The sequence below is a fragment of the Pristiophorus japonicus genome, chromosome 16 (genome assembly GCF_044704955.1).
Source record: "Pristiophorus japonicus isolate sPriJap1 chromosome 16, sPriJap1.hap1, whole genome shotgun sequence".
Taxonomy (NCBI): Eukaryota; Metazoa; Chordata; class Chondrichthyes; family Pristiophoridae; genus Pristiophorus; species Pristiophorus japonicus.
The window spans coordinates 63064445-63075717 of record NC_091992.1 but is presented as its reverse complement, the minus strand read 5'-3'; the positions used below and the strand labels follow the sequence as shown (position 1 = coordinate 63075717).

The window sequence follows — 11273 nt, the reverse complement described above, 5'->3', positions numbered from 1 at the left end:
AGACATGAGCAGCTCGGCTGGGGGAACCCCGGTGAGCGAGTGGGGTCTGGTGCGGTAGCTGAGCAGGACTCGGGACAGGCAGGGAGCCTTCCGACACGCATATCAAGCTTTGCTTGATGGTCTCGACTGCCCGTTCTGCCTGACCGTTGGATGCGGGCTTGATCCCATTGCGGGTCATGAATTCCTTGAATTCAGCACTGGTGAAGCATGGCCCATTGTCGCTGACAAGGACATCGGGCAGGCTGTGTGTGGCAAACATGGCTCGTAGGCTTTCGATGGTGGCAGTGGACGTGCTTACAGACATTATTACACAATCAGTCCATTTTGAATAAGCATCCACAACAACCAAGAACATTTTGCCTCGGAACGGGCCCGCAAAGGCAACGTGGATCCTAGACCACGGTTTGGGGGGCCATGACCACAAACTTAGCGCTGCCTCTCTGGGTGCATTGCTCAGTTGAGAGCAAGTGTAGCATTCCGCACGCATGACTCCAGATCTGAGTCGATGCCGGGCCACCACACATGGGATCTGGCTATAGCTTTCATCATCACTATGCCTGGGTGGCTACTGTGTAGGTCGCGTATGAACGTTTCCCTGCCTTTCTTAAGCAAAACCACACGATTACCCCACAAAAGACAGTCCGCCTGTATGGACATTTCGTCTTTGCGCCACTGGAACGGCTTGATCTCTTCATGCATCTCTGCTGGGACACTGGACCAGCTCCCATGGAGGACACAGTTTTTTTTCAAGGGACAGTAAAGGATCCTGGCTGGTCCAGGTCTTGATCTGGCAGGCCGTAACGGGTGAATTTTCGTTTTCGAATGCACCCATCACCATGAGCAAGTCTGCAGGCTGTGCCATTTCCAGGCCGGTGGTGGACAATGGTAGCCGACTGAGAGCATCAGCGCAGTTCTCTGTGCCTGGTCTGTGGTGGATTACATAGTTGTATGTGGGCAGAGGCATTGGTATTAATCCCTTTGCTCGCTGAGAATAGCGATATGAGCGGCTTATGGTCAGTTTCTAGCTCAAACTTGAGACCAAACAGATACTGGTGCATTTTTTTCACCCCGTAAACGCATGCAAGAGCTTCTTTTTCAATCATGCTGTAGGCCCTTTCAGCCTTGGACAAACACCTGGACGCTTAGGCGACCGGTTGCAATGTTCCCGATTCGTTAGCTTGTTGTAACACACACCAGACCCCGTATGAAGACGCATCGCAAGCTCGCACTAAAGGTTTACATGGGTTATACAGAACAAGCAGTTTGTTGGAACATAGCAGATTTCTGGCATTCTCAAAAGCAGTCTCCTGTGATTTCCCCCATTCTCAGTCATCTCCCTTGCGTAGCAACACATGTAGAGGTTCTAGCAAGGTGCTTAACCCGGGTAGGAAATTACCGAAATAGTTGAGGAGTCCCAGGAACGACCGCAGCTCCGTCACATTCTGTGGTCTCGACGCATTCTTGATGGCCTCCGCCTTGGCATCAGTGGGTCTGATGCCGTCTGCCGCGATTCTTCTCCCTAAGAACTTGACCTCTGGTACCAGGAAAACACACTTCGAGCGTTTCAATCTGAGCCGCATGCGATCTAGCCGACTTAGAACCTCTTCCAGGTTCTGCAAGTGTTTGATGGTGTCCCAACCTGTGACCAGTATGCCAGCTTGGAAAACCACGGCGCCCGGAACCGACCTTAGCAGACTCTCCATGTTCCTTTGAACAGGCATCTATTGTAGATGAACAGACCTTTGTGCGTATTGATGCAGGTGATGCCTTTTGAAGATTCCGCCAGCTCCTGCATCATGTAGGCCGAGGTCAGGTCCAACTTGGTGAATGTCTTTCCTCCAGCCAGGGTCGCAAATAGGTCGTCTGCCTTGGGTAGCGGGTACTGGTCCTGTAGCGAAAAATGGTTAATCGTTACTTTATAGTCCACACAAATTCTGACCGTGCCATCGCCTTTGAGAACCGGAACAATAGGACTGGCCCACTTGTTGAACTCCACCGGCACGATGATGCCTTCTCGCTGCAACCTGTCCAGCTCAATTTCCACTTTCTCTTGCATCATATATGGTACCGCCCGTGCCTTGTGGTGGGTGGGTCGTATTGCGGGAAGCCCAAAGGCAGAAGCAGAGCTGGAGATAATAGGAGGGCTCAAAAGAACATAAGAATTAGGAACAGGAGTAGGCCATCTCGCCCCTCGAGCCTGCTCCGCCATTTAACAAGATCATGGCTGATCTGGCCGTGGACTCAGCTCCACTTACCCGCCCGCTCCCCGTAACCCTTAATTCCCTTATTGGTTAAAAATCTATCTGTCTGTGACTTGAATACATTCAATGAGCTAGCCTCAACTGCTTCCTTGGGCAGAGAATTCCACAGATTCACAACCCTCTGGGAGAAGAAATTCCTTCTCAACTCGGTTTTAAATTGGCTCCCCCGTATTTTGAGGCTGTGCCCCCTAGTTCTAGTCTCCCCGACCAGTGGAAACAACCTCTCCGCCTCTATCTTGTCTATTCCTTTCATTATTTTAAATATTTCTATAAGATCACCCCTCATCCTTCTGAACTCCAACGAGTAAAGACCCAGTCTACTCAATCTATCATCATAAGGTAACCCCCTCATCTCCGGAATCAGCCTAGTGAATCGTCTCTGTAGCCCCTCCAAAGCCAGTATATCCTTCCTTAAGTAAGGTGACCAAAACTGCATGCAGTACTCCAGGTGCGGTCTTACCAATACCCTATACAGTTGCAGCAGGACCTCCCTGCTTTTGTACTCCATCCCTCTCACAATGAAGGCCAACATTCCATTCACCTTCCTGATTACCTGCTGCACCTGCAAACTAACTTTTTGGGATTCATGCACAAGGACCAATTGTGGAGCTGTGGAGGCGTGTCCTGCTCAGTAGAAGCTGTGAGCAGTGAGGGAAGCAGCAAGCAACTTGAGCTCCTGCCTGGAGAGCCCTGAGACCAGCCCAGGAAGAGAAGGAAGGAAGGGGCTTCACTACAACTTCTATCCAGAGGGAGAGGAGGAGAAAGCAGAAAACTTTAAACAACTTTATCATTTCTGCAAAGAGTTGGAGAGAGGGGGAAAAACCACAACAACCATCCAGTGTGGAAGGAGGGAGACTCAACTACTCTACAGGTGGGTGTGGGTGCATTTCCCCAAACAGACTTTGTTGTATCGGTGGGGGGAGGAAAGAAGACCACTGAGGGCCGGAACATCGCGGGGGGTGTGTGTGTGTGTGGTAGTGTGCGTGGGGGCCGTGCTTACAACTAGGCCCCCCCCCACAATTGGAACCCCCCCCACCCCCCACATTTGCCTAGCCTGGGATAGCTGGAGCTACCAGGCTGAAGATTGTTATTAATCACCCAATTAAAGATCGTTAGGAGTGCCTGGTGGCTCCAGCTACCCCAGGTGAAGACATCTTCTCCCCCCACCTGAAGACCACCTCAAAGACTTTTGTGTTTTGCCATCTGGGGAGTGCACCCACCCACAGCTGCGAGGAGAGACCTGCCCTCGCAGCCCCCCCCCCTTCCCACCCCCCTCTCTCTTTTCTCTGCTACTCTGTTTCTCCCCTCTCTCTCTGAGAACCCTTTCCTTCCAAATTTAAAAAAAACAATTAAGACAACTGAGCAGAGGGAGCAAGGCCTCTCCCCAATTGTCAACGAGGGGAGAGGTGCCTCGTTAAGGGCTCCTCTGCTCAGTTAAATACACGAGGCCATTAAAGACCATTAAGGCCTGTGACTTTGGGGTGGGTGTAGCCCTTAAAGGGACCCCGTGATGGCGACCCCATCCACGCCGGTGGCAGGGCCAGCAAGGACGTATGCGCAGGTGGCAACCGCTTCCACAGCACCTCCTGCGCCACCCGCTGCCCTGCCACCGTTCAGACTTATAACCAAAAAACACGGGGTCAAGAGCTACACTCACCCCACAATGAGCATTGAGGAGTGCGTGCGGGCGATGGCTGGGGTAGTCGGCCCCTCGGCCATTGTCGCAGCCTCCAAGATGTCTGGGAAGGCCGTGTTCTTCCTGGGGTCGGAGCGGGCGGTGTCCCTGGCCCTTGAAAAGGGGCTCACGGTGGGCGGGACGTTCCTGCCGGTGGACCCTCTCGAGGCCACCGCGCAGAGGGTCATCATTTCAAACGTCCCGCCCTTTGTTCCCGCTGAGCTCCTCCTCCCTCACCTACACCAACTGGGGGAGGTAAGGTCGGGGATCAACCCCATACCGCTCGGCCTCAGGGAGAACAGCCTGCGCCACGTGTTCTCCTTCCGCCGCCAGCTCTTTGTCCGGCTGGCGCGGGAGGAGACGACGGAGGGGAACTTTAATGTGGTGCACGAGGGGACTGCCTACCGCGTCTTCTGGACGTCGGACGGCGTGCGGTGCCATGCCTGTAGGGAGGTGGGGCATGTTCGTAAGAACTGCCCCGCCTCCAAGGCCGCCAAACCACCGAAGGCGGCCAAGGCTGGCACCGCCGCCACCCCTCCCCCTAGTTGCGTCCGCGTGCCGGGAGCCATGGGTGCGCGGGCATCGTCGGAGGCCTTTGTTTTCAGGGCCTCCGGCGGGGGGGAGGGAGAGCGTTCGACCGGAAAGAAGGCGCGGAAGAAGGCGAAACATCTCGAGGCGGGTCCCCTCAGTGCGCCGGAAAGTCTGACCACCGCGCTCAGCCCAACCCAGTCACCGGCGAGCGCGGGGTGCCCCGAGCCCGTGCCCGGGCCCTTGAATACCACCACAGAGGGGCCCAGGCGCGGGCAAGAAAAGGAAAAGGGGGGGGCGGAGCGGGAGGCCTCGGCAGACATGGAGGTCTCCCTGACTCCGCGCGCCCCCAGGAACAAAAAGAGGCACCGCCCCAATGAGGCGGAGGGGGAACAACATCCCTCCGCGGAGGAGGCGGTGCCCGCCGCGTGTCCCGCGTCCCCCACCAGCGCCCCCAAATTGCGCTGCAGGCGCGAGGAGTCTTTCCCCGGGGAGGGTGAGACAGTTGAGGCTGCCCAGCCTCTGCCTCCCGGGGATGGAGTGGAAGATCTGCCTGTCGTGGGGGGCGTGGGAACCGCGGAGGAATGCGTAGCCGCCGGGCCGGGCGTCCCGGGGACTGAGGCGGGCGAGGCCGAAAAGGCCGAACCTGAGCCCGCCCAGCTATTATCCAACTTCCCCCGGGAGTCGCTCGACCCGGCAGAAAAACAATTAAATAATTATGACACTGTAGATGCTGGGCCGGGGGGTGGCAGCGGGGAGGGGGAGGAACACCCACCCTCGCCCCTTACTTTGGAGCTGGAGCACTTGGAGGGCCTGGGGATTTCCTATGGCCGGGTCTCTCCTTGTTCTCCGGTTCCTGGGGCGGAGGGGGAACCCCTTCCGCTGTCATTTCCCGACCCAGCACCATTTTTAAAAGAGCCCAGTGGGGACTCCTCTGCCGACGATCCTGGGGGTGGGATCGGGGCAGTGCCAGGGCCGGTTGGAGCGGCCGGTTCATTTGCCGTACCTTGTGCGGTCGATGGGCCGGCTGCTGGCGGCCACCTCCCGGAGGAGGACGGGGACTCGGTGGGGGACGCGGGTGAAGACCTAGAGACCACCGCCAGGGAGGCGGTGGATCTGCTCGCGGCCGCCGCTGAGGCCCTCCTCGTTCCTGCAAAGGAACTCCGGGGCTTTTTGGCCCAGAGCCGGGGTCGCCGCGACCAAGCCCGACTGGCCCTGGAAAAATGGTCCGAGCCGGAGCTGATCAAGGGGTCCGTCCGCGCCGCCGTTAAAACCTTGGCCGCGGGCGGGCCCTTGACAAAGGAGCAGCACCTTGAGCTGCGCGAGCTCGAGGGACTCCTCGCTGGGCTGCGGAGGGAGCGGAGTTCAACAAAAGACTCCGCTCCCTCCCCCACAATAGGTTAAGGTAGAGGTTGCACTATGCTTTTGTCATGAAGATAACCATAGCCAGCCTCAACATCAACGGCGGCAGAGGGGCACGCCGTAGATTTGACAATTTTTCGCTCCTGCGGGAGGGGAAATATGCGGTGTGCTTCCTGCAAGAAACCCACACCGTTCCGGGAGACGAAGCCACGTGGCTCCTGGAATGGCAAGGAGAGGTCCGCATGAGCCACCTCACCGCCATTTCTAGTGGGGTGGCCATCTTGCTGGGCCCGCATTTTCAGCCGGAGATCTTGGGGGTCGAGGAGCCCGTGCCAGGCCGCTTGCTGCACGTAACGGTTCGCCTGGGGGACGTGCCGCTCCATCTCGTGAACGTGTACGCCCCTCATCCCGGCCCGCAGCAAACGCGCTTCTTTGAAGAGGTGTCCGCTCTTCTTGGCTCCGTCGACGTCGGCGACTGCATTGTCCTCGGGGGGGATTTTAACTGCACCCTCGAGGCGAGGGACCGCTCCGGTGCCCCGCAGTGCATGACGGCGATGGAGAAGTTGAGGGACCTGGTCGGGTCCTTCGACTTGGTGGACGTCTGGCGAAATCTCCACCCCGACTCCAGCGCCTTTACTTGGGTGAGGCCTGGAGTTGGATGGTCTAGAGTCGACCGCCTTTACGTGTCTCGGGCGTACGTTTCCTGCGTCCCGGCGGCCTCCATGCGGCCGGTGCCGTGTTCGGACCACCACCTGGTGTGGGCGGAGCTCGCTTCGCTCCGCGCGAGGACGGGGTCCGCGTACTGGCACTTTAACAACCGGCTGCTGGAGGACGTGCGGTTCCAGGACTCGTTCCGTCGATTCTGGTCCGACTGGAGAAGGAAGCAGGGGGGCTTCCCCTCCTTGAGGCTATGGTGGGACGTGGGCAAGGCTCACGTCCGCGTCTTCTGTCAAGAGTACGCGAGGGGGTCGACCAAGAGGCGGGCGGCCAGAGTCGGGCGCCTAGAAAAAGAGGTGCTCGACCTGGAAGCCCGTCTCGGTCAAGTCGTCCAGGACCCGGCCCTGCGGACGGTGTACGAAGCGAAGAAGGCCGCGCTGAAGGACCTGCAGCTCGTCGGGTCCCGAGGCGCGTTCGTGAGGTCGCGGATCCGGTTCCTGCGGGATCTGGACCGCGGCTCCCCCTTCTTCTACTCGCTGGAAAAAAGGCAGAGTGTCCGTAAGCAGCTCTTGACGCTGCTGGCCGACGACGGCTCTCTCGTCTCGGATCCGGAGGGCGTCAACAACAGGGTCCGTGAATATTACGGGGCTCTGTTCTCTCCGGATCCGTCCAGCGAGGAAGCGCGTAGAGTTTTGTGGGAGGACCTGCCGAAGGTCAGCCCGGAGGGCGCCGAAAATCTGGAAGCTCCGCTAAGCCTGGCGGAGCTGACCGGTGCCCTCGCCCGGCTCTCGAGGGGAAAATCCCCGGGGCTGGACGGGCTGACCGTGGAGTTCCACAGGGCGTTCTGGGACGTCCTGGGGAGCGACTACGCGCGGGTCCTGGGGGAAAGTCTGGCGACCGGGGAGATGCCCCTCTCTTGGCGCAGGGCAGTCATCGTCCTGCTGCCTAAGAAGGGCGATCTCCGCCTCCTTAAGAACTGGCGCCCGGTCTCCCTCCTCAGCACGGACTACAAAATCTTCGCCAGGGCGATGTCTGCTCGCCTTGGTGCCGTGCTGGACCACATGATTCACCCCGACCAGTCATACACGGTCCCGGGCCGGACGATCCACGACAACATCCATCTGGTCCGGGACCTCATCCATTGCTCCCAGGAGGCTGGTCTGTCGGTCGCCTTCCTATCCCTCGACCAAGAGAAGGCGTTCGACAGGGTGGATCACGACTATCTGCTCGGAACTCTGCGCGCTTTCGGGTTCGGGACGCATTTCGTCGCCCGGATCCGACTTTTGTACGCCGCCGCGGAGTGTCTGATTAAGGTTAACGGGTCCTTGACGGCGCCCCTTCGCTTTAGGAGAGGGGTGCGCCAGGGATGCCCCATGTCCGGCCAGTTATACGCCGTTTGCGTGGAGCCTTTCCTGCGCCTCTTGCGGACGAGGTTGACGGGACTGGCTCTGCAAGGGCCGGGCGTGGAGGTCGTCCTCTCGGCTTACGCCGATGACGTGCTCCTCGCGGTAGAGGATCCCGCTGACCTGCGGAGGATGCGTGAGTGCCAGGAGATTTACTCGGCCGCGTCCTCCGCCAGGATCAACTGGGAGAAATGTTCCGGACTCCTGGTGGGTCAGTGGCGGGTGGACTCCCTGCCGGAGGAGCTCAGGCCTTTTGCCTGGAGCACGACCCATCTCCTCTATCTGGGAGTCTACCTTAGCCCCGACGAGGAAGCCTGGCCGGCGAACTGGCAGGAGCTGGAGGCCAAGGTCGCCGCTCGCCTAGGGCGCTGGACAGGACTGCTCCGAGTGCTGTCCTACAGGGGTCGAGCGCTAGTCATAAACCAGCTGGTGGCCGCAATGCTGTGGTACCGGCTGGTCACTTTGACCCCTCCCCCTGCGTTTGTCGCCAAGATACAGAAGAAGCTGGTGGACTTCTTCTGGAACAACAGGAAGCACTGGGTCTCTGTCGCGGTCTTGAGTCTCCCGCTTGAGGAGGGCGGTCAGTCGTTGGTGTGCGTCAGCGCCCAGCTCGCGACTTTCCGTCTTCAGACCCTGCAGAGATACCTTTACGTCGAGCCCCCTCCTAGGTGGTGTGCTCTGGCGAGGTATTTCTTCCGCCAGCAGCTCGACCTCAATTATGACACGCAGCTCCTGTTTGTGAATTTTGGGGGTGCCAGGACCGCCCTCCGGGAGCTGCCTGTCTTTTACAGGGAACTCATCAGGGTCTGGAACAAAGTCTCCACCAAGCGCAGCTCTCCGCCGGCTGGAGTGGCGGCCGTCCTGCAGGAACCGCTGCTCGGGAATCCGTACCTCCACGGCCGAGGCTTCATGTGGCGGTCGGAAGAGAGGGCTGTGGCTGGTGAGGTGACCAGGGTCAGGGACCTGCTCGATGGCGGAGGAGCGGGCTGGATGGCGCCAGTCACGCTGGCGCGGCGCCTAAATTCTGCCAACGTCCGCCGCGCGGCCGATGCCATCGAGTCGCTAAAAACAGCTCTGGGCCCTGACTCCGTTAGGTGTATCGAGGAGGCTCAAGCACGTGGGGAGATCCCGTCCGAACTGACCCCCGTCCGGACGGAATTCCTCATCGGCGCCAAACCCCGGAACCTCCCTCGGGGACCGGCGCCTCACAACTTGAGCCGCCTCGGGGAAATCCCCTCCGTGCCTTTCAGTTCCGCGCGGAGGGGTTTCCTGTACGGGCTGCTCCTGCACACCCTCAACTTTGCCATCCTCGCCGGCCGTCCGGACACGCCATGGCGTACCATCTTGCCGTCCGGAGGAGGCGGGGGTCCCCGATGGAGGGCACTCTACGCAGGGGTCCTCCCACTATTCATCGGGGACTTGGCCTGGAGGGTGGTGCACGGAGCAGTGCCGTGCAATAAATTTTTAAGCCGGTTCACGGACTCCCAGGCCGCCTGCAATTTCTGCGGTCTGGAGGAGTCCGTGTTCCATGTTTTTATTGAGTGCACGAGGTTGCAGCCCCTGTTCCACTATTTGAAGGGGCTGCTCCTGAAATTCTGGCTGCACTTCAGTCCCACTCTCCTGATCTTTGGGCACCCTGTGCGGAGGGGAGCGGGTAGGTCCGAAGGCCTCCTCGTAGGACTGCTCCTGGGCACGGCCAAGGGTGCCATCAGCCGGTCCAGGCAGCGGGCGGTCGAGGGGGTCGTTCAACCTGACTGCCTGCCTCTCTTCCGCTCTTACATCCGGTCCAGGGTGTCCTTGGAGATGGAGCACGCGGTGTCCACCGGTACGCTCGCGGCCTTCCGCGAGAGGTGGGCACCGGAGGGACTGGAGTGCATCATCACGCCCGGCAACCAAATTTTAATTTGATTTTACGTTTTAAAGTTTAATTTGTTTTAATTGCCGGTGCTTTTAGTGTCCCCCTTCCCTTTTATAGGGGGCACTGGGGAAAATTGTGATTTTAGTGCCCAAAAAAAAACCAAAAAAAAGAAAAACACAAAAAAAAAACCAAAAAAAAAAAAGGGGGGAAAAAAAGGGCCTTGAAAATGTCTGGAGTGTCACCCAGGTCGGGTGGCACCGTTTATTGTTTTTATGTTTTCACAGGTGAACTCAAAAGAGTTTCAAGCACAAGGGAAAACCTGGCTAGCTCAGTCGGAAGAGCATGAGACTCTTAATCTCAGGGTCGTGGTTTCGAGCCCCACGTTGGGCGATTTCTTTTTACGTTTTAAAGTTAATTTGTTTTAATTGCCGGTGCTTTTAGTGTCCCCTTCCCTTTTATAGGGGGCACTGGGGAAAAATTGTGATTTTAGTGCCCCAAAAAAAAAACAAAAAAAAAAAAAGAAAAAACACAAAAAAAACAAAAAAGGGGGGAAAAAAAGGGCCTTGTAAATGTCTGGAGTGTCACCCAGGTCGGGTGGCACCGTTTAATGTCTTTATGTTTTGCAGGTAAACTCAAAAGAGTTTCATGCACAAGGACCAATTGTGGAGCTGTGGAGGCGTGTCCTGCTCAGTAGAAGCTGTGAGCAGTGAGGGAAGCAGCAAGCAACTTGAGCTCCTGCCTGGAGAGCCCTGAGACCAGCCCAGGAAGAGAAGGAAGGAAGGGGCTTCACTACAACTTCTATCCAGAGGGAGAGGAGGAGAAAGCAGAAAACTTTAAACAACTTTATCATTTCTGCAAAGAGTTGGAGAGAGGGGGAAAAACCACAACAACCATCCAGTGTGGAAGGAGGGAGACTCAACTACTCTACAGGTGGGTGTGGGTGCATTTCCCCAAACAGACTTTGTTGTATCGGTGGGGGGAGGAAAGAAGACCACTGAGGGCCGGAACATCGCGGGGGGTGTGTGTGTGTGTGGTAGTGTGCGTGGGGGCCTTGCTGACAACTAGGCCCCCCCCACAATTGGAACCCCCCCCACCCCCCCACATTTGCCTAGCCTGGGATAGCTGGAGCTACCAGGCTGAAGATTGTCATTAATCATCCCATTAAAGATCGTTAGGAGTGCCTGGTGGCTCTAGCTACCCCAGGTGAAGACATCTTCTCCCCCCACCTGAAGACCACCCCAAAGACTTTTGTGTTTTGCCATCTGGGGAGTGCACCCACCCACAGCTGCGAGGGGAGACCTGCCCTCGCAGTCCCCCCCCCCCTTCCCACCCCCCTCTCTCTTTCTCTGCTACTCTGTTTCTCCCCTCTCTCTCTGAGGCCTCTTCCTTCCAAATTTGCAAAAAAAAACCAATTAAGACAACTGAGCAGAGGGAGCAAGGCCTCTCCCCAATTGTCAACGAGGGGAGAGGTGCCTCGTTAAGGGCTCCTCTGCTCAGTTAACATACGAGGCCATTAAAGACCATTAAGG

The 11273-nt window shown here is 57.8% G+C and overlaps 1 non-coding gene across 1 annotated transcript; it reads left to right on the top strand.

Moving 5' to 3' along the window:
- The first annotated feature begins 10061 nt into the window (after positions 1-10061).
- Positions 10062-10134, top strand: trnak-cuu (transfer RNA lysine (anticodon CUU)). Its single transcript has one exon. It is a non-coding gene; the product is annotated as a tRNA-Lys (tRNA).
- The last annotated feature ends 1139 nt before the right edge of the window (positions 10135-11273 follow it).